This window comes from Kogia breviceps, chromosome 1, assembly GCF_026419965.1.
Source record: "Kogia breviceps isolate mKogBre1 chromosome 1, mKogBre1 haplotype 1, whole genome shotgun sequence".
Classification (NCBI taxonomy): Eukaryota; Metazoa; Chordata; class Mammalia; order Artiodactyla; family Physeteridae; genus Kogia; species Kogia breviceps.
The window spans coordinates 179,279,277-179,306,606 of NC_081310.1; the positions used below are offsets into that span (position 1 = coordinate 179,279,277).

General features: G+C 49.5%; 1 pseudogene; it reads right to left on the reverse strand.

The window, feature by feature from the left end:
* LOC131767762 (cytochrome c-like) overlaps positions 1-27,127 on the reverse strand; it is a 36,217-nt pseudogene extending 9,090 nt beyond the window's left edge.
* Positions 27,128-27,330: the final 203 nt, after the last annotated feature.

The following is a 27,330-nucleotide window of genomic DNA, read 5'->3' on the forward strand; positions in this document are numbered from 1 at the left end:
TTTCTCTAAATGCTGTCCGGCCTCCTATCAGCCATGGCTGGGGCTGCCTCCAAAGCGCTGCCGTCTGTTTGAGCAGGAAAGTCTATTGCCCACATCCCTGAGTCTCCATGTCTGGTCGGCCTCCATGTAGACCCACATTCTCACTGTCCAGTGGTGCCCAGAGCCTCTGCAGACCATCAGCGGTGGGGCGGGGAGGCCTGGAGGCCAGGGCTCCCCATCACCACTCACCCAGCTCAGCAAGTCATCTGGCACCCAATTCAAGTCAACAGCCACTGATCTGAGCAGCTACTGTGTGTGTAGGCAGCGGGCTCAGAGCTTCCCACAGCCCCTCCTGTGGCCCTCACAAGTGCCCTGTGGAGGAGGGTTCATCAGCTCCACCTTCCAAGTGGGGAAACTGAGGACCTGCCCCAAGGCCACCTGCCTAAACCTAAGACACCCTGAAGGGGGTGCACACACATTCCCTCCCTCCTACCGCCCCTGCAGGGACGTGATTTTCTGTCACCTGCAGGTACAACCCACTCTGCAGTCTCCCTTCTTAAATCCTTGGCCGTTGTTTACCTGGAATCATCCCATGGATCTCGCCGGGTAAATGTCAGAGACTGTCTCCCGGAACCAGAGGCCAGGACCCAGTGGCCAGCAGACCCCAGAGCCCTGCTCCGGCGAGGGCTTTCTTCAACCCCAGTCACCAGGGTGCTGCGTCTGTCCCACTTTGGACTCGGCGACAGTCACGGGAGGGCTTGTTATCAGAACTGATTTGTGAGGGTTGAAAGGCTTCGGATGAAGATCTCTGCGGTGGAACCGCTGGACTCAGGCGAAAATGCAAGGCCATCATCAGCTGTTTGGGTGAAACGTGACGACTGTCATGAAATTGTAATTAAACTCTTACTGGCGTGAATAATTGAGCATGACGGTCAGGCGCAGTGACTTCCTCAGGCCTGCTCTGGAAGGAGAGCCAGGGGCAACCTTGCCGTCAGGTGCAGGGCTCTGGGGGAATCCGCAGATGCCCCAGGTGCTGAGGGGGCAGCGAGCGACAGGACTTCACCCTCACGGGCCCCAGGAGCTGGCCCCATTATCTCTCACCTCAGGGGAGTCATTTTTCCCTGTTTCCTGCTCTGCTTGGCCCAGCAGGAAGCGGCAGGTGAGAGGAGCAGATGGGAGGGAGAGACGGAAAAGCAAGAGGGGTTGAGGGTTGCAGTCTGGATTGCAGCCGAACCTCAGGTATAAATCGCGATTCTCCAGCTTGCTAGCTGTGCTATCTTTAGCAACTCACTGTACCTCTTTGAGCCTCAATTTCCTTATCTGAAAAATAAGGACCATAACTCCCATCATTTTAGAAATACTGATTATTTTCTCCTGACCCATCCCTCCCTGCTCAGCCCGCGGCCCCGAAGTTCCTCTCCCGCTCCCACACCACCAGCAACCCTCAGCTGATTAACAGTATTGAGGTGGACACCTGGTCCACACTGGCCAAGTTAGCAGACCTCCCCTCTCGGGAATCTCAGTTTGGAACGTGGAGACAGAGTCATTAAACTGTGGCAGCCAGCTGGAAGAGGGGTAGCTCAGGGCAGGTAGGGGCCACCATTTTGGTGTGGCCACAGTGGGTCAGAGTGGGCAGAGGAGGCCCCATCCCCTGGCCGTACCACGTACACACACATACTCATGCATGAGTACAAGTGAAAACTGGGGAAATCTGAGTAAGGTGGGTGGGTTTTATCAATGTCAATCTCCTGATTGTGATACAGTCCTGCGGTTTTACAGGATGTTACCATTGGGGGAAACTGGACAAAGGGTACACAAGATCTCTCTCATTCTTTTCTTTTTTTAAAAAATTCAGCTAAATGTCAATTCCCCCACAGGATGATGAATGTTTGCCCAGCTGGGGGCTGTGGTAGGATCCATCTGGCCAGTGTCACCTGGTTGTGTGGGCAGGGCTCCCATTAGATCCAGTGAGGAAGGAGCTTACCTGGGCTGCCTTCTGTTGCCAGGTTGGGGCTCATAGAGAAACTGGGCCTGGGTCTCCTGCATCTGTGGGTGGGTGGGATCTAAGACATCCTGCCACCATCTTGTTCCTCCAGTCCTGGGGCTCTTAACCCGTCTGCCTTCCTCTGTCCACTTTACAGAGTGCTCCTTTGGTTCTCTTGTCATTTCCAGCAACGATAGTTATGCTTAGTGGGGAGGAACAGGGAAAGACCTCTGTATTATAACTTCATAGGGCTCTTCAATTACCTCCCCCCACAAAAAGGTTAATTTTTAAAATAAATTATATGCCAGAAATAAATAAATAAATAAATAAGACTAATACCGCCAATCTCATTGCATCACTGTGAAAATTAAGTAAATTAACATATGCAAAGCACTTAGACCGTGCCTGGCATGCAGGGGTGCAAGACAGATATTCATTCTTCTCCAACAGTTTAGGAATGTTCCTAAAGTTTTTTTGGAAGTTCAGAATATAATTTTCCCTAAAACTCTGTTATAGACTGGGGTTGGACCAAAAGTCCTAATGGCTTCTACTACTACTAACCATGATAACAAGGCTTCTTTGGGGAAATGTAGTCCAAACGCCAGACACCAACAACACATCTTCCCTTCCCTGAGCCATGCCCAAGAAATGGGGAAAAAAATTGTATGGGTACCCTAAGCAGAGAGAGCAAAGCAGAGTGAGGCCAGGCTCTGTAGACATAAGAAGTCAGAGTCAGGGTCGACGGAGACCAGGAGCATGTATGAGCCTCCGATTCACGGCCCTTTAGAACACCAGTGATACCGCCCACGGTTGGTTGGCGGCTTACTGTGCGCCAGGCTGTGTGTGCAGACCACCTCATTAATTCTCACCACCACTCTCCAAGGAAGGGACTGTGTTAACCTGTTTTACAGCTGAGGGAACTGACACTGAGAAGTTAAGGAACAGAACTTCCCAAGGTCACAGCTTGGATCTAAACCCCAGACCTGTGGCGACTCCACCCCTGGCCCCTGACCACTGCCCTCACTGCCTCTCTACTCCTGGGTGTCCATTTGTGCGGCTTTTAGAGCTCATGTCTTCAACCCCCCTGTGAGGGAAGCGCTGTTTAAATCACTGTCCCCCATCTACAGATTTGGAAACTGAGGTCCAGAGAGGGAAGGCAACTTGCCCAAAGTCACACAGCAGGGAGTTGGGGGACTAACTCCTCCTCTAGGGCTGCCTTGCCTGCTCCCCACCGCCCTCCCCACAACAAACTTCAGAGGACAGCACAGACCGAGGCCCCCTTCTCCCTGGGGCGGGGGTGTCGTGGGCTCACGGAAAAGCCTCCATTCGCGGTCTCTCCTGTCCTGGTAGCCAAACCCCTCTTTCTAGGTCTGCACCACATACCCCCTTATGTTTCCCCCCCAACCCCGAGCCCCCGGGCTGTCACTTCCCTGATGTACCCGCTTTACTTATTACCTTCAAGGAAGACGTCATCCAGGAGGCAAACACAGAACACCTGCTTCTGATGATTGAAGGCATCCTGCCTCCCTCGGACGCAAAGGGAGCCCCTGCAGCCCCTGCAGTAACACACCATTAACCTCTGCCAGGGCTGGACAGCCCCCGACGCCCCGACACGGAGCACCCCCGTCCCCGTCCCCGCAGGCGCTGGGCCAGTGTGGGGAGGGAGGAGGGGGTGGGGCTTGGCTTTCTACAGAGCCCAGGGGTCAAGCTAGGGCTCTGGGCTGCATAGCCAAGAATGGGGTGGGTGGGGTCCAGAGGAATCAGCACACAGCCAGTAACAGCTCCAGGCTGTGGGAGGGATGTACATAGTGGGCGCCTTTACCTTCTGAGACCCAGTCACACCCAGCCTGGCCAGACCCATCAGGGACCACTCCTGGATGTTCAGGTATCTCCAAGGACCCTGCTCCTAACCAGCCACTGTTCCCCGCTCACCCATCTGCCTTGGCTGTGGGATTTAGCTTTCCTAGGCCTGGCTCTCAGCTTCCCCATGGGCTCTGCTGCGGCACATTCCTCCTGCCCCAGTTCCATTGCCCTGTCCTGGATGGCAACTGTCCTCTGACCTGGTCCATTGGGAAGCACCCCAAGACCAGCCTCGGGACAGAGCCCAGCTAGACTTTTCCCTGTCCCCTCTCCCCTGACACCCTGGAAAGAAGAGTGCAGTGAGGGGACAGCCTGGCCTCCCCTGCAGGCTCCCTCTAGGTAGTGCCTGGGGTGGACACACTGGGAGGAGTGTGCGGACTCGGGGATCACACACGTGGCTCCTCCTTGTCTGTTTTCTCCACAGCGCAGGGCCGAGCCCGTCTTGTTTACCACTGTGTCTCGGTGCCCAGCACACAGTAGACCCTCAGTAAACATCAATGCACAAACAAGGTGACCTCTAACCACCCTGCTACTTAGTGTGTGCTCCGTGGACCAGCAACAGCAACATCCCCTGGGAGCATGTTAGAAGTGCAGCATCTCTGGGCCCATCCAGCCTCCAGCATCGGAACTGCACCTGCAGGACCCCAAGACCAACGGCCGAGGCACATCATGGGAGCCCCAGCTGAGCCCTCTCTCCACCCGTGGGGAAGGGCCGGGCTGAGGCGGGAGGTGTGAAGATCCAAGTGGCCTGGTGGCAGCAGGAGGACAGTTGTCACTAGCGGGGGCGGGGTTGGCCTTGGTCAAGGAAGGATGGAGTTTGCTGGTTTGGAGCCTGAGTGCTCCGTGGACAGGATGTTCTTTTTTTTTATTTTTATTTTTTTTATTTTTAATTTTTGGCTGTGTTGGGTCTTCGTTTCTGTGCCAGGGCTTTCTCCAGTTGTGGCAAGCAGGGGCCACTCTTCATCGTAGTGCGTGGGCCTCTCACTATCGCGGCCTCTCTTGCTGTGGAGCACAGGCTCCAGACGCGCAGGCTCAGTAGTTGTGGCTCACGGGCCCAGCTGCTCCGCGGCATGTGGGATCTTCCCAGACCGGGGCACGAACCCGTGTCCCCTGCATCAGCAGGCAGACTCTCAACCACTGCACCACAGGGGAAGTCCCAGGATGTTCTTATGATTGTAGCAGACGCTGCGGTGCCCAGCCCGTGTCCCCTGGGCACTCGCCCTCACACACCAAGGAAGGCGGCCCCCTGAGGACACCCGCAACTCTGTGCCTCCTGTTTCCTCCACTAGACCACGTCCAGTGACATTCGCTCACAAAACAGAGTGTCCACTACACACCGGGAGCTGTCCCAGGCTTGGGGACACAGCTCTGAGCGGGCCAGAAAAAGGCCTGTCCTCGTGGAGCTGACATTCGGTGGAGAGATGGACGTGAACAGACACAGCCACGTCCAGGGGCAGGTGGTGACACTCGCTAAAGGAACACAAAGCAGGGTGAGGGGACAGAGGTGACAGCGTGCGGGTCAGAGGCCGATGTGGCCTCACTGTGCAGAGCGATGTTGGGACCAGGGCTTGTCCTGCCTGAATCCCCGGCCCCGCACAGAGCCGGACACGGGCTGCCCTCGGCCAACGCCTGCTGACTGAGCGTCCAGAGGGACAGAGCCCCCTCCCCGGGCCCTTGTGTGGGGAACGGGCGGGCAAGAGGGGCGGGTGGGGCTCATCTTTGTCCTCCCGCCCCGATGAGATGTCTCCACACAACTGCGTTCCTGGAGAACTGGGGCCCCTGTACCCCGTTTTCCCAGGATCTCTGGGCTCATTTCAGCAGATGGGGCCCAGGAGGGAGGAGGCAGATGGGGGGGGGAGAGAGCAGGAGCCCTCCCCACCTTCCTTTCCCAGGCAAAGCCATCATCCCCCAGAGGGGAGGAGAGTGGCTCAGAGACCCCCCTCCCAGTGGGGGCAGATCAGGAAATGAGCAGAGAAACAGATCACACAGCAGAGATACTGATCCAGGATGTACATTCACCTCTTGAATGCAAATGCAAACATTTGTGACAATTTGTGAGTTCAGCGGCAAGTGGTACACAGGCTCTCCTCTCACCCTCTCCATCTTGATACCCGACAGCCCTTTATTCCCTTGTATAGCGTGTTTCAAGTGCATTGTTTTTCTCCGTTTGACAACGTGTAATTCGTTTAAGGTTCTCATGGTTATTGCATGCCTCCAAAGCACACTTTTCACGGGAAGATCAGTTCCAAGAAAACACTTAAAGCCTGTGGAAGTTAGATCCATTCACAAGTGCTAAGTGGGCAGTCGCTAACGAAGGGGGCCTTTGACTAAGACCAAGAAGTGATAGCTCTGCTGGGAGCCCTGGAACAAGGTTCTGTGAGCCTTTTCTTTTTCCTCTGCCTGAAATTAAAGTTCATTCTGGAGACCAGAGAAGATGATCAGAAGAGCAGACAGCCAGTCAGGTGTGGTAGACAGAGGAGGTGCTCCCAGATCACTCCTTGGAAAGGGTCTCTGCTCTGCAAAGACTGTAAATGTGTCGGCGATTTTGTGGATCCAGGGACCCCTTGTAGTGTAATCAGTCACCCTCACGTGCACGTGGGGGCACGAGGAGCCAGGAAACCTGATATCACCTCAATGCTGGGGTTCACTGGGAAAAGGGAGGCCAGGTGGGGGGTTGTGAATCAGCAGAGGTCATTTCTGGAAGAAGAGGGAGGGCCAGGGGGAGAGCAAGAAGGAGGGACAGACCACTTACTGTCAGGGGTAAATGATAGGGTTCCTTCCAAAGACTCAAGAGTGCTGAAAAGGTAACAGCCAAAGCCTCGTCTGATGACAGATCTCCTCAATAAAAATCAAACATAAGACGCAAGAGGGAGGAGATATGGGGATACATGTATATGTATAGCGGATTCACTTCATTATAAAGCAGAAACTAACACACCATTGTAAAGCAATTATACTCCAATAAAGATGTTTAAAAAAATAAAATAAAACAATAAAAACCAAAAAAAAAAAAAAAAATGTAATGACATCAGCTTCCAGCCACTGGGAAACTGTGCTTGACCCTTTTAGTGTTCTACATGTGTTACTTCAGTTCAGTCTCTTAATACCTTAGTGAAGTATAATATAATTGACATAAACTGCATGTATTTAAAACATACAATTTGGTAAGTTTTTTGATATACATCCTTGAAACCATCACTGCAATCAAGATAATCAATGTACCCATCACCCCCCAAAATCTCCCTGTGCTCCTTTATAATCCCTCTCTCCTGCCCGTCTCTGCTCTCCCCCGCCCCCATCCCTGGACAGCCATGGATCCACTTTCTGTCACTATCAATGAGTTGGCATTTTCTAGAACTTTATGTAAATAGAATCACACAGCAATGTGATCATTTATATCTGGCATCAGTGTAATTATTTTGAGATCCACTCATGTTGCATGTATCAATAGTTATTTTATTGCTAAGTAGTATCACATTATATAAATATGCCGAATTTGTCCATCCATTGCCCTGCCAGTGGACATTTGGGTTGTTTCTAGTTTGAGGCTATTATATTTAAAGTTGCTATGGACTTTCATGTTCTCCTTCGGTGAATAACTGGGCGTGGAAGAGCTAGATCATATGGTAGGTGTTTAACTTTGTAAGAAACTATCGAACTGTTCTCCAAATTGGCTGTATGATTTTACATTCCCACCAGCAATGTATGAGCATTCCAGTTCTTCCATACCCTGGGCAAAACTTGATATGATCCATCTTTTAAATTTTAGCCATTGTGATACCCCAGGTCTATAGAGGCATTTCATTGTGGTTCTAATTCGTGCTTTCCTAATCACTAGTGATTTTTGGCATCTTTTCATGTGTTATTTCTCTGCCATTAACAGATCTTCTTTGACTATGTGTTCAACTCCTTTGTCTACTGTTTATTGGTTGTTTGTTTTGAGGGTTCTTTACATACCCTGGATATAAATCTTTTATCAGATATATGCTTCGCAAATATTTTCTCCCAGTCCATGGATTGTATTTTAATTCTCTATCTTTCAAAGAGTAAATGTTTTTTTAATTTTCATTAACTTCAATTTATCAGTGTTTTCTTTTACAGATCATGCTCTTGGTGTCATCTAAGAAAGTTTGCCTAACCCAAGGTCACAAAGATTTTTTCCTCTGTTTTCTTCTAGAAGTTATATCATTTTAGGATTTATATTTAGATCTGTAATCAATTTTTTTTTTTTTTTTTCTGTACGCGGGCCTCTCACTGTTGTGGCCTCTCCCGTTGCGGAGCACATGCTCCGGACGCGCAGGCTCAGCGGCCATGGCTCACGGGCCCAGCCGCTCCGCGGCATGTGGGATCTTCCCGGACCGGGGAACGAACCCGTGTCGCCTGCGTCGGCAGGCGGACTTTCAACCAGTGCACCACCAGGGAAGCCCTGTAATCAATTTTAAATTAAGTTTTTGTGTGATGTACCATATGAACTGAAGCTCACTTTTCTGCATAGGGACATCCAATAGTGCCAGGACCATTTGATGAAAAAACAATTTCTCTACTGAATTTCCTTTTCACCTTTGGTAAAATTCAGTTGTACATATATCTATGGGTCTCTTTCTGGACCCTCTATCTTTCTCTATTGATCTTTCTGACAAATATGTCAATATGACACTGTTTTGATTACTTGAGCCTTATAAGTCTTGAAGTTAAGTAGCGTTAATCCTCCAAATATATTCTTTTTCACAGTCTTTTGACAATTCTAGGTCTTTTGCATTTCCATATGAATTTTAAAAACAGCTTGTACATTTCTGAAAAAACAAATGCCTGTTGGGCTTTCAATTGGATTGAGTTGACAGAGAGAACTGACACATCAATATTAGGTTCCCTGACCTTGAACGGTATATGTCTCTTCATATATTTGGATCCTGTTTCATTTCTCACACCAATGCTTTTTTTCAGTCCAGAGTGTATAGGTCTCATACCTCTTTTGTCAGAGTTATCCCTGAGCATTTAAAACTTTTTGATGCTGTTGTAAATGGTATTTTTTATTTCAATCTCTAATTGTTCATTACTAGTAAATATACAGTTGATTTTTCTATATTAATCTTGCATCCTGCAACCTTGCTAAGCTCATTTATTAGTTCTAATAACTTAGATTCCTTTGGGTTTTCTATGTAGCTGATCACGTTGTCTGCAACTAAAGTTTTACTTATTCCCTTCCTGTGTGGATGCATTTCATTTCTTTTTCACACCTCGTTGTACTGGCTAGACCCCTAAGTACAGTGTTGAACAGAGCAGATTTTCAAAAAGGACATCCTTCTCTGATCTTAGGGGTAGAATATTCACTCTTTCACCATTAAGTATGTTAGCTGTTGGCTTTCATGGGTGCTCTTTATCAGTTTGCAAAAGTTCCTTTTTATTCCTAGTTTGCTGAGAGTTTTCATAAGGAATATAAATGGCAAATAATGAAATGTTAAAACATATGTAAAAACTGACTGGAAAATGGCCACCATACTTCTTCTCTGTCTGCATCTGTCTCCTGACCTTTGAAATATGACTATGCTTCTCTTCCCATCAAGAGATGAGGTCTTGGGGGCTTCCCTGGTGGCGCAGTGGTTGAGAGTCCACCTGCCGATACAGGGGACGCCGGTTCGTGCCCCAGTCTGGGAAGATCCCACATGCCACGGAGCGGCTGGGCCCTTGAGCCATGGCCGCTGAGCCTGCACATCCGGAGCCTGTGCTCCGCAACGGGAGAGGCCACAACAGTGAGAGGCCTGCGTACCGCAAAAAAAAAAAAAGATGAGGTCTTTTCCCCCAGATCTTGAATCTGGGATGGCCCTGAGACTTGCTTTGGCCCATAGAATGTGCTAGAAGTGATGTGCCAGTTCCCAGCCGTTCTAAAATATTCCCAGGGTTGTTGTGTTTTTGTGTTATTTTAAACTTTTTATTTTATATTGGAATATAGTTGATTAATTATATATGTGTGTTAGTTTCAGGTGTACAGCAAAGTGATTCAGTTTTACATATACACGTACCTATTCTTTTTCAAATCCTTTTCCCATTTTAGGTCGTTACATAATAATATTGGGCAGAGTTCCCTGTGCTACACAGTAGGTCCTTGCTGGTTATCCTTTTTTTTATTTTTTGGAGTATAATTAGAGGACAGATGCGTGGACACAGAGCGGGAAGGGGAGGGTGGGATAAATTAGGAGATTAGGTTTGACATAAATACACTACCATGGGTAAAATAGATAGCTGGTGGGAACCTGCTGTATAGCACAGGGAGTACACCTCGCTGCTCCGTGATGACACAGATGGGTGAGATGGCGGGGCGGGAGGTCCAAGAGGGAGGGGATATACGTATACATATAGCTGATTCACTTCACTGTACAGCAGACGCTAACACAACTTTGTAAAGGGTTGTTGTTGTTTAAATCAGGTATGGTAAGACACACAGACACAGAAATGATTGTCATTAAGGAAGAAGTTTATCCTCACAGATCCCTAGAAGAAAGAGGCAGAGCACACGGCACAGGGCCATCTGGGGAAGCACTAGGGTGGGTTAGGAGGCAGAAGGAGAGTAAGGGAGAGCATGGTCCAGAGTCTCTATTAGGATTTTTGTGAGAAAGAATGGGTGAGGCAAGGTAGGTATGCTGAGTAACCTTAGGATTGGACAGTTTGAATAATTTTTGCAGACTACGGACTATTGGAGTCATCCCGAGCTGTCTGGTAACTGGCTCTGGGGTCATTCAGGGCAGGGGAAATATTGGCACGGTAAGTGAGAGTTTGATAAAGAAGAAGAGTGGGGTATGGGCTCTGGCTTGTAGCTCTAGGTGAGTAACTTTTTTTCCTTTTTTTTTTTTTTTCATGTCTGTCTTTGACCATAGTTTTCTTTTTTTCCTTTTTCATTTAGGGTGCTTACTAGCTGGACTCTGAGTGGTCCCTAGTGGCCTCTTCTGTGAGCGGTGGCCTCCCTTTCTAGGGCATCCCAAGCTCAGAGGGGCTGGGGTTTAAATCTGAGAGAGCACCGGTGCTATCAGATTTCTTTTTCAAGTTTTTTTCTTTTGAGTGTGGAATTCCCTGGTACTGACACGCAGGACTTCAGAGAGCCCTTGCACGTCGATTAGATGTTCTACATTTTTTTATTAATTGAACCATATCCTCGGAGAGTGAGGGGTCTGAAGGGATCCAGGACTGGGATGTTCCTTACCTTTCCCCTCTTTTATTCAACATTGAGCCACTGGTCTCCAGGGAGGGGCCCTTCTATATCCCACTGGGTGGGGGAACAAATCGCAACAGCAGCAAGCAGGTGACAGCAGAGAAGCTCGCAGCCCGAGCCACAAGGACTGCAGGGCATCACACTCCCCGGAGGAGGAGGAGGAACTCGCACTGACCCCGCAAATAGGAACCCTCGACACATGGCAAAGGTTCAGGTGACGCGCTTCCCGACTACTCTACAGAACAAGCGCAAATGTGACTCCGCGAAGCTCCAGGGGGAAAGGGGAGGTGGTTTATTGACCGTCACCAGGAGTATATAACGTCCCGGGTACTAGGCACGTTCATCGAAGTGACTCAGATGGCCCCAAGGCTTGTAGGCCCTGCCCAGTCAGCTGGTCAGACTCGTCCCACAGCACCAGAAGTGTGGTCACTCCTTGTCCCCTGCAGAGGGGTCTCTTGGGGAAACTGAAGTAGCTAATTACCTCCACACCCCCAGATGCTCTGTCCTGAACACCTGAAACTCTAGACCACCAGCAGCTCAGGGAGGACTCAGCTTTTCGAGTTCCACACTGTGCGGTTGGGAAATCATGGCACCACCCGACAGAAACAGCACAATGCTGTCACCATCAAGTAGCATGCACCCCAGCACCTGGCTGTGCCTCTCAGGCCAGTGGCCGCTGTCTGTGGGGTCCAGTTAGTAAGCAGAGAGCAGTCTGAAGATATAGCATCTCCATCTAGTGTCAAACCACCCTGCTTTGCTGTACCAGTTGCGTTAAAATGTACCCAGTGTTGAACATCTTTTCATGTGCCTGTTGGCTAGTCAAATAATACAAATGAATCTATATACAAAACAGAAACAGACTCACAGGCATAGAAAACAAACTTATAGTTACCAAAGGGGAAAGGGAGGGGGAGGGATAAATTAGGAGTATGGGATTAACAGATACAAACTACTATACATAAAATAGATAAGCAACAAGGATTGACTGTATAGCACAGGGAACTACATTCAATATCTTATAATAACTTATAATGAAAAATAATCAGGCTTCCCTGGTGGCGCAGTGATTGAGAATCCGCCTGCCGATGCAGGGGACACGGGTTCGTGCCCCGGTCCGGGAAGATCCCATGTGCCGTGGAGCAGCTGGGCCCGTGAGCCATGGCCGCTGAGCCTGCGCTTCCGGAGACTGTGCTCTGCAACGGGAGAGGCCACAACAGTGAGAGGCCCACGTACCACAAAAAAAAAAAAAAAAAGAAAGAAAGAAAGAAAAGAAAAATAATCTAAAATATAAGAGAGAGAGAGAGAGAGAACTGAATCTCTTTGCTGTGCACCTGAAACTAACACAATATTGTAAATCAACTATACTTCAATTTTTAAAAATATACTCAGGGTTTTTTTAACCAGGTATGGTAAGACGTGAAGACATGTTACAAAGGAGGAAGTTTAAACGCATAGATCCCTAGGAAAATGAGGCACAGCACAGCATGCCGGGCCACAAGGGGAAGCACCAAAGTGGGTCAGGAAGCAGAAGGGGAAGAAGGGAAGGCATGGCCCAGAGCTTTTTTCGGGGCTTTTGTGGGAAGAAATGGGCAAGGCAAGGTAGGAATGCTGAGTAAGCTTAAGATTAGATAATCTGAATAATTTTGGCATCTCTGGGCTATAGGGGTGGTCCCTGGTTACCAGTACCTAGCTTGGGGTGATTTAGGGCAGAAGAATATTGACTTGGTATGTGAGAGTTAGATAGGGGTGGTCAGGGCTGTAGGCTCTGGATTGGTTGGTTTGTACATCAAAGGCATTCTCACAGGGGAGTCACTTGCTATCTCTAGGAACTAACTAGCCCCTCCTGGAGAGAACCAGCCTCTAACACAGAGCATCAAGAATATGGAAAATAAGAACATATGGTCAATCTGCCAACCCATGTCTCAAAACAACTTTGTGCGCTTTCACTTCCTCTTTAGCACTTTTATCTTCACCATGAAGATAGGAACAGACCCACTGTCAGATGAGGCCACATGAAACAGAAATGAGCCATCCCAGCTGAGGCCATGCTAAACCAGGGACTGCTCCCACCCTGAGCCAGTCCACAGCTGACTGCAGGTGCATGAGTGAACCCAACAAAGATCAAGCAGACCCACCCCATCAGCAGAAGCACCCAGCTTATGTACACACTCCTGAGCTAAATAAATGCTTATTATCTTAAGCCAATAAGTTTCCGGGTGGTTTGTTATGCAGTATTAGCTAACTGATACACCACATCTCTCTCACTGCAGAGCTGCGGGACTCAATAACCTTGCAGTGTTTCCTCTAATGCCTTGGTTCTTCTCAATCATCTCTTCACCATTATCTTTGTTCCTAAGATTCCAAAGGTATTTCACCCTGGCTAAAGAAACTGAGGTGGTAGAACTCATTTCCCCCTTTCAGTGCATCCTTTATTCAACCACCCAGCAGATACTTAAAATGTACCTACTATATGTGCCAGGCACCAAAGGATAGAAAATGACAAAGATAGTGATAGAACCTGCCACCAAAGAACTTACAGGAGATATGAAAATTAAATAAATAATTGCAGAAATAATTACAGTGGAGTTAAACATAACATTTCACCCAAAATTTGTTCCACTCAGCATATAAAGTACCCCAATCTGCAATTAAGTTGCAGCCACAACACTCAGCCAGAGCTGTCAGAGCTTACCTTGTGAGAGAGCAGGTGCCCATGGTGATAGGAACTCACACCCCTCCAAGAACAGCGGGACTCCCTCTGAGAGGGGGTACACCAGCTCCAGACCAGAGGAGTCCCGCACAGCTGTAATGAAGGAATTACAGGGTCCCGGAGAAGGAGTCTGGAGGGCTTTGAAGACAGACCACCAGGAGGGAGAGACCGGGTGGGTTGGAAGAGGAAGCCTCCACCAGGGTCAGCCGGACTGGGTCTCGGTCTCAGATCTCCCACCCACTCACTGGTGACCTTGGGCAAGCCCCTTAACTCCTCTGAGCCTCAGTTTCCCTAGCATCCTGTGAGGGTTGCATGAATATACTGCGTGTGAATATGCCCAGCACACAGCTTGGCTCAGAAAAGATGGGCTGGAATGAAATTTCGTCCACTGTGATGAGGAGACCTGGGACCAGGACCCAGTGTTCTGATGTCTGAACTCTGACCCTCCTGCCCTCCCTCCTGTTCTAGAAGCTAAACCCAGGGTCCCTCCCTTTGGACCCAACAATGAGTCACTTTACACTTGGTGCCTCCCTTGGCCTTGTGCCCCTCGCAGCATTCAAAGATGCCGGGATGCATCAGGGCACCGCTGCCCGGGATGACCGCAGCTCCACACCAGCTCCTTTCCCATCTCCATCCCTCCCTCGAGATTCCACATCCTTGGGACAACAGCTGAGGCATTTGCAGAGAGTTTCTAATGGCTGTTCGGGTCCCTCGGGGACCACTGTGCCTTCCCTATAATGACATTCATCAGTCTCCCTGACATCAGTACTGTTCTCAGGTTAATATGTTTAACTAAATGAGGCATTCTTTTTTTTTTTTTTTTTTTTTTTTTTGCGGTATGCGGGCCTCTCACTGTTGTGGCCTCTCCCGTTGCGGAGCACAGGCTCCGGACGCACAGGCTCAGCGGCCATGGCTCACGGGCTTAGTTGCTCCGCGGCATGTGGGATCTTCCCGGACCAGGGCACGAACCCGTGTCTCCCGCATCGGCAGGCGGATTCTCAACCACTGCGCCACCAGGGAAGCCCGAGGCATTCTTTACAGTTAGAAAACTCCTGAAGAAGCGTGTTTTCTCCTGGTGAATGAAGTTGATGAATAGATTAATACCGGGCTTGAAAAGCCGACCAAGAAATTGACTCTAACCAGCTCCTTTTTCTTCTTCAGGTATAAACTGCGCTTGAATGAATTTGAGTTAAACTTGTCCTTTCTTAGAGTAAGAAACAGGAGGAAGACCCCACTTTGGCTCTGTGGTTTGTCTTCCATGGGCCTGCTGTTGCCCTCCCCCCATCCCCAGCCCCAGCTCTAAGACCAAGGACCAGCAAATGATGGGGGGAGGGGGGGAACGTAGCATCTGAAGTTCAGCAGCAGGAGGGGCCAGAGTGTGAAACGGGAGCTCTCACGTAGCTACAGAGGCCACCAGCACAGTGGACACGGCGGGAGTCCGGCTGGCCCGTCTCTGTCACTGCCCGCTTTGCGGGGTTCACTGTGCCCAGAACCTAGTAGGCACTCAATAGACATTTGTTGAATGAGTTCGGTAGATGATCAACAAACAGCTCTTATTGATTCAAGGAATCACATGACACCAAGGGAGAGAAAGTACTCAATGTCCCAGATACATCTGGTGGGTGAGTCAGTGTTTATGACTCCTGGCCTAAGGGCCAAGTATGACCCAAAGGCCAATCTCCTTTGATGAACTGACCAGTGGATATTCCCACATCACTTTTCCCAAGGGCACGTAGAGACACTGCCAGCCGTAAGATGCCAGCTGGTAGGCACTACCCCTTCTCCCAGAAATGGGCTTCCAAGTCAAACCAATTCAATGCTGTGTTTGCACAAAATTCAGGTGGCAGGAAGGGACTCAGCACCCTTGCTGCACCCACCCTCCCCACTCACTCCGGACAAGTCCAGCCCTGTTTCCATTGCATTCAGAGTCAGGGTGGGAGTGTTTGCTATGGAATGAATGAGGGTTTTACAGGCAGACAGAGTTTATTCCAAACTCACTTCTGTCCCCTCCCCAACCTGAGAGAGCTTGGGTAAGTCCCTCCACCACTCTGAGGCTATGTTTACTTAGTTGTAAAGTGGCAATAACGCTGCATTCTTTATTGTGTCACTAAAACGAACTAAATGAAACCACACGTGTAACACAGTGAGTGCTCGGTGAAAGCAAAATTAAATTGGAAGGAGATGATTTCATCAGGCACTTCCCAGGATTTTACCTTCCGGCCTCCTCAAATCTACCTTCCCTCCTGCAGTTCTCCAGCCCAACTGATTCCAAGTTGTGAGTCTGACCATGGGATCTCCTGCCCTTCCTGGCCCATCTTTTCCACATCCCTGGTCTCCCACTCTGTTGGCTGTAGCTGCTCCTACAGGGTCTTGACAGCCAGCCCATCTAAGGTCTTAGATAATAACCTGACCACAGCTTGTGCATGTGCCCTTTAGTGTATCCAAGAGTGCCCCTCCCCCCATCATATGGTATCACGGCTGATGGACAGAGCTTAGCTTTCGCGTTCTTTTTTCTGGACCACCCAGACCTAGGACAGACACAGTTTCAGTGCCTCATCAGTGAGAAAACAAAGCTAACATACCATTCAGCACTGCTGTTTTCTCTCCAAAGGCCCCTGTCACATATGGTTTCCAAGGCTTAGTTGGGGAGGGCACCAGGAGCCTGGCACATGGAGGAGCCATGAGATGGTAGAAATAATGCTTCTAGGGTGGATGGAATGAGGTTCTGAGGCCAATTGTGCCCTCCTCCCCTTGGCTGTGGGGGCCTGGTTGTAGGGAGAGGCCCTCCCTCTCCTTTAGAACCTTGGATAGTGGTCATGCTGGCCTAGGTTCTAACTCCAGCTTCCGTATGTCTTTCATGACTCAAGGAATAGTAAATTAATACAGTGAAAAGGAATCTCGGAGAGAGAGTTTAACAATCTCTCTGTTCATTTTACAGGTGAAGAAATGCCAGCAGTGTTGGAGTAGTCATGTAAATTGATAAAATGGTCACTGGACTAAAAGGCCAATGACTTGGATCAGCTTTATATCCCCTTGGGCAAAATAAATTCCCTCCATGAGCCACAATCCTCTGATTCTAGGACGCCTGGTTTGAGGTACAGTGCAGGTGCTATCTCTGAGTTCCACAGCCCTAATTCTGTCCCCATATGGGGAAAAGCACCCGACAGGCTTGTGAGTCTGCCGATTGCCCACCATATTTTTGTACTCCAAGTATTTTATCCCTTCTGTTCTCCTATACAGAAGATTCTTGAGGAATGGCTAAGAAATGTGGCCATATTCATCAATACCAAATTAATTAGATTTTTTAGAAGCTTCTTTAGCAGACACCTCATGAGGCATTGAAATGTTTTTCAACAGGTCAAGAAAGCAACTCCCAGATTCAGAGAATGTTCCAGCTGGAAGTGTTTGGGCAATTGTTCTATCCAAGCTTCTGTATTTTATAGATGAGAAAACTGAGGCCCAGGGAGGGAAAAAGTCCTACCGAGGGTCCCTCTGCGAGTTAGTGGCAGAGCTGGAACCGGAGCCAGGATCAGCTCCTGGTCCCCAGCCAACACCCCTGTTTCCTTCCTTCTGCAAGTGCTGCAGACATCCACCCAAAATATTGCAGTCATGCCCCTGGGCTGAAGGCCCTAAAAATCGGCCCTGCTATGATGATAGCTATAACAAGAGCAGTGATGTCACTGTGTGTTGGCTGCTTTGCACTCATTATTCCATTGATCCTTCACGGGAGCTCTATGAAGTAACCCCCAATGTTAGCGGCATTTTAGAGATGAGGAAATTGAGGATAAAGATACTTGGCTGGTTGGTGTGAAATATGAGATACGTGCCAGTGCTCTTAAGCACATGGCTCTTGACTTCTCCAAGGCCCCCTAAGCCAACTGTAGCTTCAGCTTATTCTACCTACTCCAAGACCTCACCTTACCTCTCTACCCCCAAATCTCTGCTTCTCCAGTTGGTGGAGTCCCAGGCACAGCACCTTTTTGAATGATAAGCCAACCTTCCCAGAACGTCAATACTACTCAAAGATTTAGTGGAAGATTTTTTTTTAATTCGAGAAAATACAAATATATAATGGAATGCAGTGAAAATTAACATGACTTCTTTCAAGATCAGTGAGCAGTCCTCAAAATGTTCTGTTCCGTGGTGGTTCATTTCTGTCAATGCCCTCAGATTCCCAGAGAGCATTCGCTACCCCCTAAGCCCTCAATAACCTTAATCCCTAAAGGTCACCTGGATCATAAAAGGTGTGACCCATGAGGGTACCTGGGGAGAGCACTCCAGGACACAGGAACCACAATTGTGAGACAGGAGGTGGGAGGGTGCCTGGCATACTCGAGGGTCATCAAGGAGGGTTGGCCCCCATGTGACTGGGGCAGAGACGGGAGGGAGGGTTAGGGGAGGGGAGGGGAGAGGGGTCACAGGCATCTTGGGTGCCCGTGAAGGACTCTTTAATCTGAAGAAGATGGGAGCCATGGAGGGTGTAAGCAGAAAGGACCTTGTTGCACTGGCACTTTCAAAGACTCTATTCTTCTGCTTCATGGAGACAAGACCATAGAAGGCAAAAATGGAACCAGGGAGAAAGTTGAACAGCTCCTGCAGTAATCCAGGCAGATGTAGCTGTGATAAAGGTGGGAGCTTAAATAAACGTATTTTCCAGGGTTACAGTAAGGATCATGAATAATGAATAATAACTAAACAAACAAGCACCCAGCACAGTGCATGGCACATTGTAGGCCCTCTGAAGTTGGTAGCTATTATCATCAGTAAATGGAAAGGGCTGATAAATCTGAAATCAAGTCTTGTCGCTGCCTGTCTTCATCTGAGTCTAGTAGCTCCTTCTGGTCTCTTGGAGGGAACTAAAGAAACAGACCCTCAGGCTGCAAAGAGAAATTGCTGATGATGCAGTGCAGCAGGGAGTCCCTGGCCTAGGTCGTCCCATCACTGGGGAAAGGCTTAGATAAGTGATAAAACACTCACATTTCACACATTCAACATGTGCTCAAGCAACGTCATCTGGGGTGTTTTTAAGGTGAAGGTAACCTTTTAAAATAATTTGCTCTCTCCTGACTTAAAAATTAAAGTAAAAGTCTGAAAGCAACTTGAGTTCTCCCAGATCAAAGCCCTTCCCTTGTCATAAACATTTTTGATGGCATTTTTAATTACATCAATAGCATGCTGCGTTCACATAGGCAACAGATCAAGCGTGCTTGCTTTGGAGTGAAGCTGACAGCCAGTTCAGATCAGAAAATGTGGCTTTGGGTGAGTCGAAAAAGAAAATAGGGCCCCAAGACAAATTAGCTTCCAGCTTTTCAAAAGCAGCCTTCATGCTTGTTGGCTTTTGTTCTTTCTGAGAATATCAGTCAGAAAATTCCCGGACGAGGTTGAACATCTCCCTGAAACACAGAGTAGGAACCACATTGAGCAGAGACATTGATCCTGAGTGGAGCTGGACCACAGCTGGCTGGGTGACCTCGAGCCCATTGCTCTACTTCCCCGGGCCTCAGTTTCCCCAATGTGTAAAGCAAGGGGTTGGGCCAGTTGGTCTCTAACAATCAGTCTAAAATTAAAATAAGTCAAAGAAAAACTGAGACAAAGGAAAGTAAGTGAGCGGGGAGTGGAAAGAAGGAGGGAAGAGGAATCCTGAAGGGTGATGCATAGAACCAAAGTGAGGGAAACGCCACCCTCCGAGAGAATGTGATGACCAACCCAGGATGGATTAGGCGGCAGGGTTTGTTAACCCCTTCACCTCCACCGTCTCACTCAATCCTCTGCATAGTCCCAGGAGGCCAGTCTTTCTATCCCCATTTCATGATTGTGGCACCTGAGACACAAACAGGTGAAGGGACTTTCCCAAGGTCGCACTGCTGGAGAATCAGAGAAGGAATCAGAGGGCAAAGTGGGTTTGGCTGACTGCAGTCCCTAGAGAGGGTCACAGAGGTGAGACTCTCCAGATCTTCCAGCTCCAAATCCAGGGCCCTTGCCATCAGTCTCTGGATTCCTAACAGCCCACTGGACATCTCCTCCTGGATGCACTGATGGCACCTCCACGTGTTCTAATCACCAAAATTGGTGCTGTCACCTTCCAGTCGCACAGCTAGACATGAATGCATTGGAATTTGAGCCCAGATCCAACTCATTTTAAAGTTCAGGTACTTTCTAGCCTATGACATCACCATCCCCACCCCACCCCCGGTCAATCAGATGCCAAGTTCTATGATTCTCTCCACGTGAAGTTTCCTCTGTCAACTTCTTCCTCTCAAATCTGACTACCCATCTTTGAGTCACAACAAGAGAAACCCGGGCAATATCTCAGACACTACGCTGTGAACTGCTCCAGAGCAGGACCTACACCTGGTTTGTCAAAGACCCCCAGTGCTCATCAGAAGGCCTCAGCCATGAGCCGGTTACCCCAGGAGGTAGGTCAGGATGCCTGGGTACCTCATCCCCCAACAAAGTCCCTAGGGTGGGAAAGGCAGCCAGGCTGGGCCAGATCCAGATGACCTGGCCTCAAGCCAGGTCACCCAGAGTGGCTTGAGAATGTGTCCCCAGGACCAGGGCTGGAAGGAGCCAACAGCAGAACGAGGGAAGAGGAAGACCTTCGCTGAAGCCCCAAGGAGATGCAAGACTGGGAAGGAGCCCTGAGCACCTGGGCCAGGAGGCCTGAGACAGACCAAGGGTGAGGTGACGTCATGGGGAAAGCGAGTGATTCAGGGGCCTGTCTGTGGGGAAAGGATGGGCCTCACACACTGCTGGTGGGAATACAAATTGCGATAACCACTTTGGAACACTGTGTGATGGTATCTTTTATGACTGAACATACATACAGTCATATATACATATACTATATGTATATATATATATATATCTCAGTATATGTGTATATTGCTATTCATATGCTCATGAAATAGTCCATGAAATCCAGAAATTCCACTCTAAGTTGTCCACCCAGCAGAAATTCATCCATATGTTCCCCAAAAGACACACGCAAGAATTCCACAGCAGCACTGTTCATAATAGTCCCAAAGTGGACAGTACTCAATTTCACCTGGAGTTAGATAGGTTAAATAAATAGTTGCATATTCAAACAATATACATATATCATATATCAACACGAGTGAACAGTGTACAACTCAATGCAGACACTTGGATAAACCACACAAACATAATGTTGAACAAAGTGGAAACAAGGCACGTAAGAGCACAAAATAGTTCAAATCCACTTGTATGAAGTTCTGGATCAGGCACAAGCAATATACAGTGTTAGACATCACAATACTGATTACCAGTCTAGGCTTGGAGGGATAGTGACAGGCTGGGCTACTGGTAACATTCTCTTGCTTGACCTGGTGCTTGTCCTACAGGTAGATTTAGTTTCAGAAAATTCTTCCAGCCATACACTTATGATTTGTGTATTTTGCTCTATGTATGTTTTACATTACATTATCCTATAATAAAAAGTTGGCTTCAAAAAAAGATAAGCCCCAAGGCCCGTTCTACTGAAATGACTAGAAGATGCCGGAGAGTTGGCATGGCTGCAATCACACCAGACAGATGCAGCCCTCACATTGCATATGAACAAACCATTCACAGTCAAATGATTAATGAATGGAGGGATGGACAACTACATGAACCCTTGAATAAATGAGTGCACGAGGGAATAACAAATAAATGAAAGAATGAAGTGATGAATGAAAGAGCACATCCTCGAGTAGCAGAGTGAATGACCCAATGAAGTAAAGTGTGAAGGAATGAAGAAGTCGCTGGTTGACTGAGTGAGGAACTGGGTACATAAATAAACAAGGGAAGAAAGAGTGAATGAAAGTACATTCAATGGAAGGAGGAATGAATAGCAAGGAATAAATGAACACAGGATAAGTGTGTGAATAAATGAATGAAAGAAGCAATAAATGCATGAAAAATAAAACTAGTACTAGAGGTGAATGGGTGCATATAACAAACAATAAACAAATGCATAATTGTACAAAGGTGTAAATGGAACAGTGGTTTGACGTGTTCTGGCTGGATATGAAGGGGAAGTATCAATAACCTTGAGGAAGCATCTCCACTCGATTGAGACATAATAAGAATATAATTGCAAATATCACGGGTGCCACTGAGTACGCCGCTCGCTCCCCAGGATTAACTCTGGTTTCAGTGGGAAGAGCTAAATAGCATTGACTACAGTGTTTTCCCAATTATGTTCCAGATAATTACCTGTTATGTAGCAAACCCCCAGCATGATTTTAATAATCACTATTTAAATAACGCATTGTCTCCTTGCAAGTTAAACTCTGGTTAGTATAATTACTGTCAGCGTGGGAAAGTTTGCTGTGTGGCCTGGGAATGAGGAAGGGGGTTGTGTCATCACCATGATTGTTCCAAAAGCCCCCCAAGCCAGGTGATGCTGGGGACGGAGCTCAGGTTTGGGGAGACCCGGGTCCAGGATGTCAAGCAAGTCCCTCCTCCATCTGGGCCACCTCTGTCAACTCCCCTGAGAAGCGAAGATGGTCTCCAAATGCCCAAGCCCCCCGGGTTACCGGGGAGCTCTAACTCTACACCCAGGTCAGGGTCAGAGTTAGTCACCCCGCAACTGTTTCCCCACAGCTCAGGCACATCCTCATCAAGGGGTAAAGGGGTCTCCATTTCTCCCCACCTGACTGAGGGCGGGACCCATCTGGTCCTCAGCGCAAGCTCGGCTCCCAGCGCAGGGCCCGCACACAGTAGGTGCTCAGCGAACGCTGGGGGAGGAACGCATGGATCTTGCTGCGCAGTGTGGGTTTGAGAAGCCACTTCAGTCCCTTTCAGAACCACGAGGTTTGATGAGCAGGCTGCCACTCACCACGTCCTCACGGAGCTTCTCACGGTGGCTCCGTCACTGACGCTCTCCCAGGTGTCACTCCTTCCCTGGACTCCGCCTGCGTCTGCGCGTCTCGGCCACACCCCCACTCCCTGTGCGCTGCCTCTAGTATGGATGGAAACCGGTGCGATTGTACACAAGAGTATCAACGGGCTCTGACGCGGGGCCGGGGCTCTGCTCTGATCAAAGTGCATGAGGGTTAACGTGTCTCCGGGTCCCCACACTGACCCTGACCCGGCCGAAGTACTGATGAGAGGTCAGCATGGGGGACGGAGGATGAGGGACGGACAACTGCGGAGTCCCTCATGAGTGCCTGGAGGAGCTGACTTCCTGACAATGACCTGGATGCCACCCCTGCTGCCTGTCGTGTGGGTTGAATGCTGTGTCTCCAGTCTGTCTCCGTGATTCTAGAATTTCTGCCTCCTTCCAGAGTGAGGGAGAGTTGGAGAAGGACTGTCCAAGAGGGAGACCGGGCTCCTTTTCTTAAGTTTGCTACATTTTTCAAATTGTCCTTGATCACGACAAATTGCTCCTAAGAGAGAAGAGAAATAGACAGAGGTGGCCCCTTTGAAATGAAGTCAAGCTTCCTTCTACACAATCGGAGGTGGGCATTTAAAATTCCCTTTCATATGGTTAGCGTAGAATCTTCAGTAATTGAGTGACTGGAGAGTTTGGCTATTTTAGTGGTATAGGAATCTTGGATTCTCAGCTCAGAGGAGGCTACCCCTTCACAGGTCGGGAAACAATGTTTGCCCTGATCTCTAGGTCACAGGGTCCCTTTCTGGTTTCCCTCTTAAGTGGGTAAGGGAAATCAGCATGAAATTCCCAGGGGGATACAGAGATGATTAAGGGGGAAGAGCCAACTTGTTCCACTGGGGGAAGGAATGAAGATGGCACCATGATATTCTTAATTATCTGAATTAATTAATGATAAGTATTATCACTCACGTGGATTGAGAGATTTCCATGTACCCAGCACTGTTCTATGTATTAACTTATTTAGTCCTCATGACAAGCTCATGAGGCTAAGTGCCACTATCATTCCCATTTTATACATGAGAAAACTGAGGCACAGAGGAGTTGAGTGCATCACAAGAAAGGGAGGTGGGGTGAGGGCCACAGACTTGGGAGTCAGGCAGGTCAGAGTTCACCTCTCTCCCTGTTTTGCCACTCATCACCTGTGTGGCCTTGAGTAAGTGACTCCAAGTCTCTGAGCCTCAGTTTCCTCCTCTGTGAAATGGGGAGATAGGGTATGACACCTGCAGAACCTAGAGTGCGGTAGGGGCTGCAGAGATGAGATGCCCATCTCCTCTCTTGAAGCTGGAGTCAGCACCAAGCCCCCATCCATTGGATTTGGACACATTCAGGCCTGGGCATGATCCGAGGAGGATGCTGGTCCCTCAGCAAGAGATGGATTGTCTGAGGCAGGACTGCCGCCAGATCTGTGGGTCAGAGAAGACCTAGGGACGCATAATCCCAGGGCCATGTCTTGGAGGTGTCCCATCCCAGCAAAGGGCAGTGGACACTCAACATCTATTCTGAAAAGCTTTCCAGCCGAAGAGCTGAGTTCCCACGGTCCAGCCCAGAGTTTTGGGTAAATGGAGTGGAACAGCTGGATTGTGGGGTAGGCGCAGTCAAGTTTTTAAGAAACCACCAGACTGTTCTCCATTGTCATTGTAACATTTCCTATTCCCATCAGCAATGTATAAGGGCTCCGTTCTTCCGCATCCTCACCAATACTTGTTATTTTCAGTCTTTTTAATTTTAGCTACTCTAGTAGGTGTGTAATGCTCCCTCATTGTGGCTTTAATTTGCATTTCCTTGATGACTAACAGTGTTGAGCATCTTTTCGCGTGCTTATTGGCCATTCACAGATCTTGTTTGATTACTTTTTAATGGAAAACACATTTGCATCCAAACTGAAATTATATTGTCAGCAGTTAATTATCGCTTGTCAAGCAAGTGTGTGCCCAGATTGTGGATTTAATTTTCATACAGGTTTGCAAACGCCTCGTTCCCCATGTCTGACGAGGCCTCTGTGAGCGGGAGACATTCATTGTTGGAAATGGTGCTTTTTTTAAAGCAGTTTTAAAAATAAATAGGTCTTCTTGGTGTCCGAGTTAGGGCTCTTTGCAAAAAAACAGAAAACCAGTCTAGCTTAGGCAAGAGGAAATGTGTGTGGATAGAGTACCAGGCTTGGGGGGTGGGGGGGAGCGTCTCATGGAAGACCCTGCCTCACTAGAGCCTGAAACCAGGGCCTGCAGCCCCCGCTGGGACCCTAGACAGCAGCCCACTGCTCACCCCACCCTGGGGGCTCATCTCAGCTTCTCTCTGGGCACCCGTTCATCCTTCTCTCTACAGCTGGTTTCCCTGCTCCTCGCCTCTCATTGCCGGAATCACCTCCCTCCTCCCTTGAAACCACACATCCTCAGGTCAAGGGCCAGCAGAGACGGACCTGACTGGAGTGTCTCATCCTCCCTGGGTGGCTGACCTGCCGGTGCCCTGAGAATCCTCAGCCTCTCGGATCTGTGAGCGTCACCAGGTTGACCTGTATCATGTGTGTGTCGTTTGTCATCAGGCAAGTAGAGCTCTTTCCTCGGCTGGGCAAAAGGAGCCAGAGCGGGAGGTGTCTCTGCCTGGCAGTGGTGGGGCTGGGGGCCCGAGGAAGGGGGCTCAGGGTAGGGGGCTCATCAGAGCTGGGAGCAGAATCCGTTCCTGACTCCTGAGAGGGTGAGGGTTGCCACCCACACCACCCTCTTCATCCTCTCCCTCCGAAGGGGAGTTGGGTGGAGCGTGGGGGATGGGAACGACACTCACAGTCCTCCCTCCCCTCTGCCCTGTGGGCTCACCTTCCCCGGCCTCTGACCTTGGCCAAACGAACACCTCTGTGTGTCGCGTGAATGGGTGAGAGTGTGTGCGTGGGGGATGTGTGTATGTGTATCGGGGGGGGGGGGGGAATGCGTGCCTGTATCCACGTGTGTCTGCGTCTGTCTCTGCCTGTGTGTCTCTGTGTCTCTGCGTATGTCCACGTGTGTGTGAGCATATCTGCACACCCGTCTACACATGCAGAGGTTCTGGATGGAGCCCACAGGGGTCTGAGTCCAGGCCCCTGGGAATCCCAGTCCAGTGCTCTCTCCACTTCCCACGCTGTCCCCCCATTACTGAGGAGAGTGTAATGCACCCCAGCCCCACCTCCACACAGACCACCTTTCTCTCCATGCCCAGCTGTAACTGACATAAATGCCATTCTAATTTCTAATCATTTTGTGCAATTTGCAAAATGGTTTCTTTGGTTCCTGCAAAAGGGGCTACACAGTCGGCTCTGCTGTGCTTCTCCCTGGAGGATTTTGATGAAAATGATGTGGCAAAAAGTGTTGACTTATAGTTAAGCAAAAGGAAGGAAGAAATCATAGAGCATCCTGAGGGGGAGGGAGTGTGGAGAGAAGACAGGTGGTCAGGGAGCATGCAGTGATCACAGGAAGAAGATGGGAAGCCTGTTATTTCAGCAGATCATTTCTTAACTAAGGGTTAGTTCCATTCGTGTACTGCTAGGCCAGCCTCGCCATCTCCTGTGATGGGAGTTTTTTTCCTTCCTTTTTTCCATCCAGCCCCATGGCCCTCAGCCCTCACCACTCCCTCCCAGGAACAGGGGGCTGACACCAGTGGAAAACTCAGGGATGGTTTAGCGTAAAAACAAATGTGTTCGGAAGAATCTTCCTTACAGGCTGGGAGAGGAGATGCAGGCGTGGGCCATGCACGTGGGAGAGACGGAGGTCAGATATCTGACCCTGGGCCGCCCACTTCCCTGCTCCGCCCTCCTGCCCCTGGACACTGGCAGCTCCTCCAGTGTTTCTCTCAGGAAAGAGGGTAGATGGCCTTTCTTGCTATTATTTTTATCTTCAGAGTAGCATTTTCACATAGATAACTATCACAACTTTCATTCCAATTTGATGAACATCTGGGAATCTGGTAAGAACTCTTTCCTCCGCCGCTGGGAAGCAGCCGGCTTCTTCCAACGTGTCCCTGAGATGCCAGGAGTGAGCAGTGAGGCACGTGAGTGAGGAGAGGCCTGGCCAGGACCGGGAGGGTCGCCCCCCTCCGCCCCTGCCCTCTGCCTTCTCCCGCCCTGGATGAGGGTCCCACTGGTTACAGGTAACCCGGACAACCTCTGCATTGTCCCAGGCCCCTCACAGACCTGGTTGCCGAAGAGCGAGCAGAACAGAGCATCACAGCCCCGTTCTGCCCGAGAGGCCAGTGGCCCAGCCCGCGTCACGGCCAGTGCACGCACAGGCAGTGACGTTCCTGACCGCAGGGCAGAGACGCCCCTCCCTTGGCCAGCGCGGAGCTTCTGTGAGAGACGTTCCTGGTGGCTCCAGTGGCCGTGCCCAGTAAGGAAAGCAGGTGACCTGACTACCCACCGCCACCCGCTAACCTGTCCAGGTGCCGGGCCTCGTCTGCGGGGGGCGCTGTGGCTCTGGTTCCGTCCTCATGGTTCAGGCAGCTGCGAACAGAGCAGGCAGACCCTGTCCGCATCCTGTAGCACCTGCGGGGTTTGTCCCACACCGGCCCACGCCCCCTGTCCCGTCATTCCCTCTGGCCTCCCTGGTGAGGATGCTCCAGGCAGAGGGAACAACACGTGCCAAGGCCCAGACGTTTGGGTGGCAGAAGAAAGACCAGCGTGCCTGGACCATCTTGAAAGGGGCGATCAGAGGCGGATGGAGTCACACTTCCCTGGG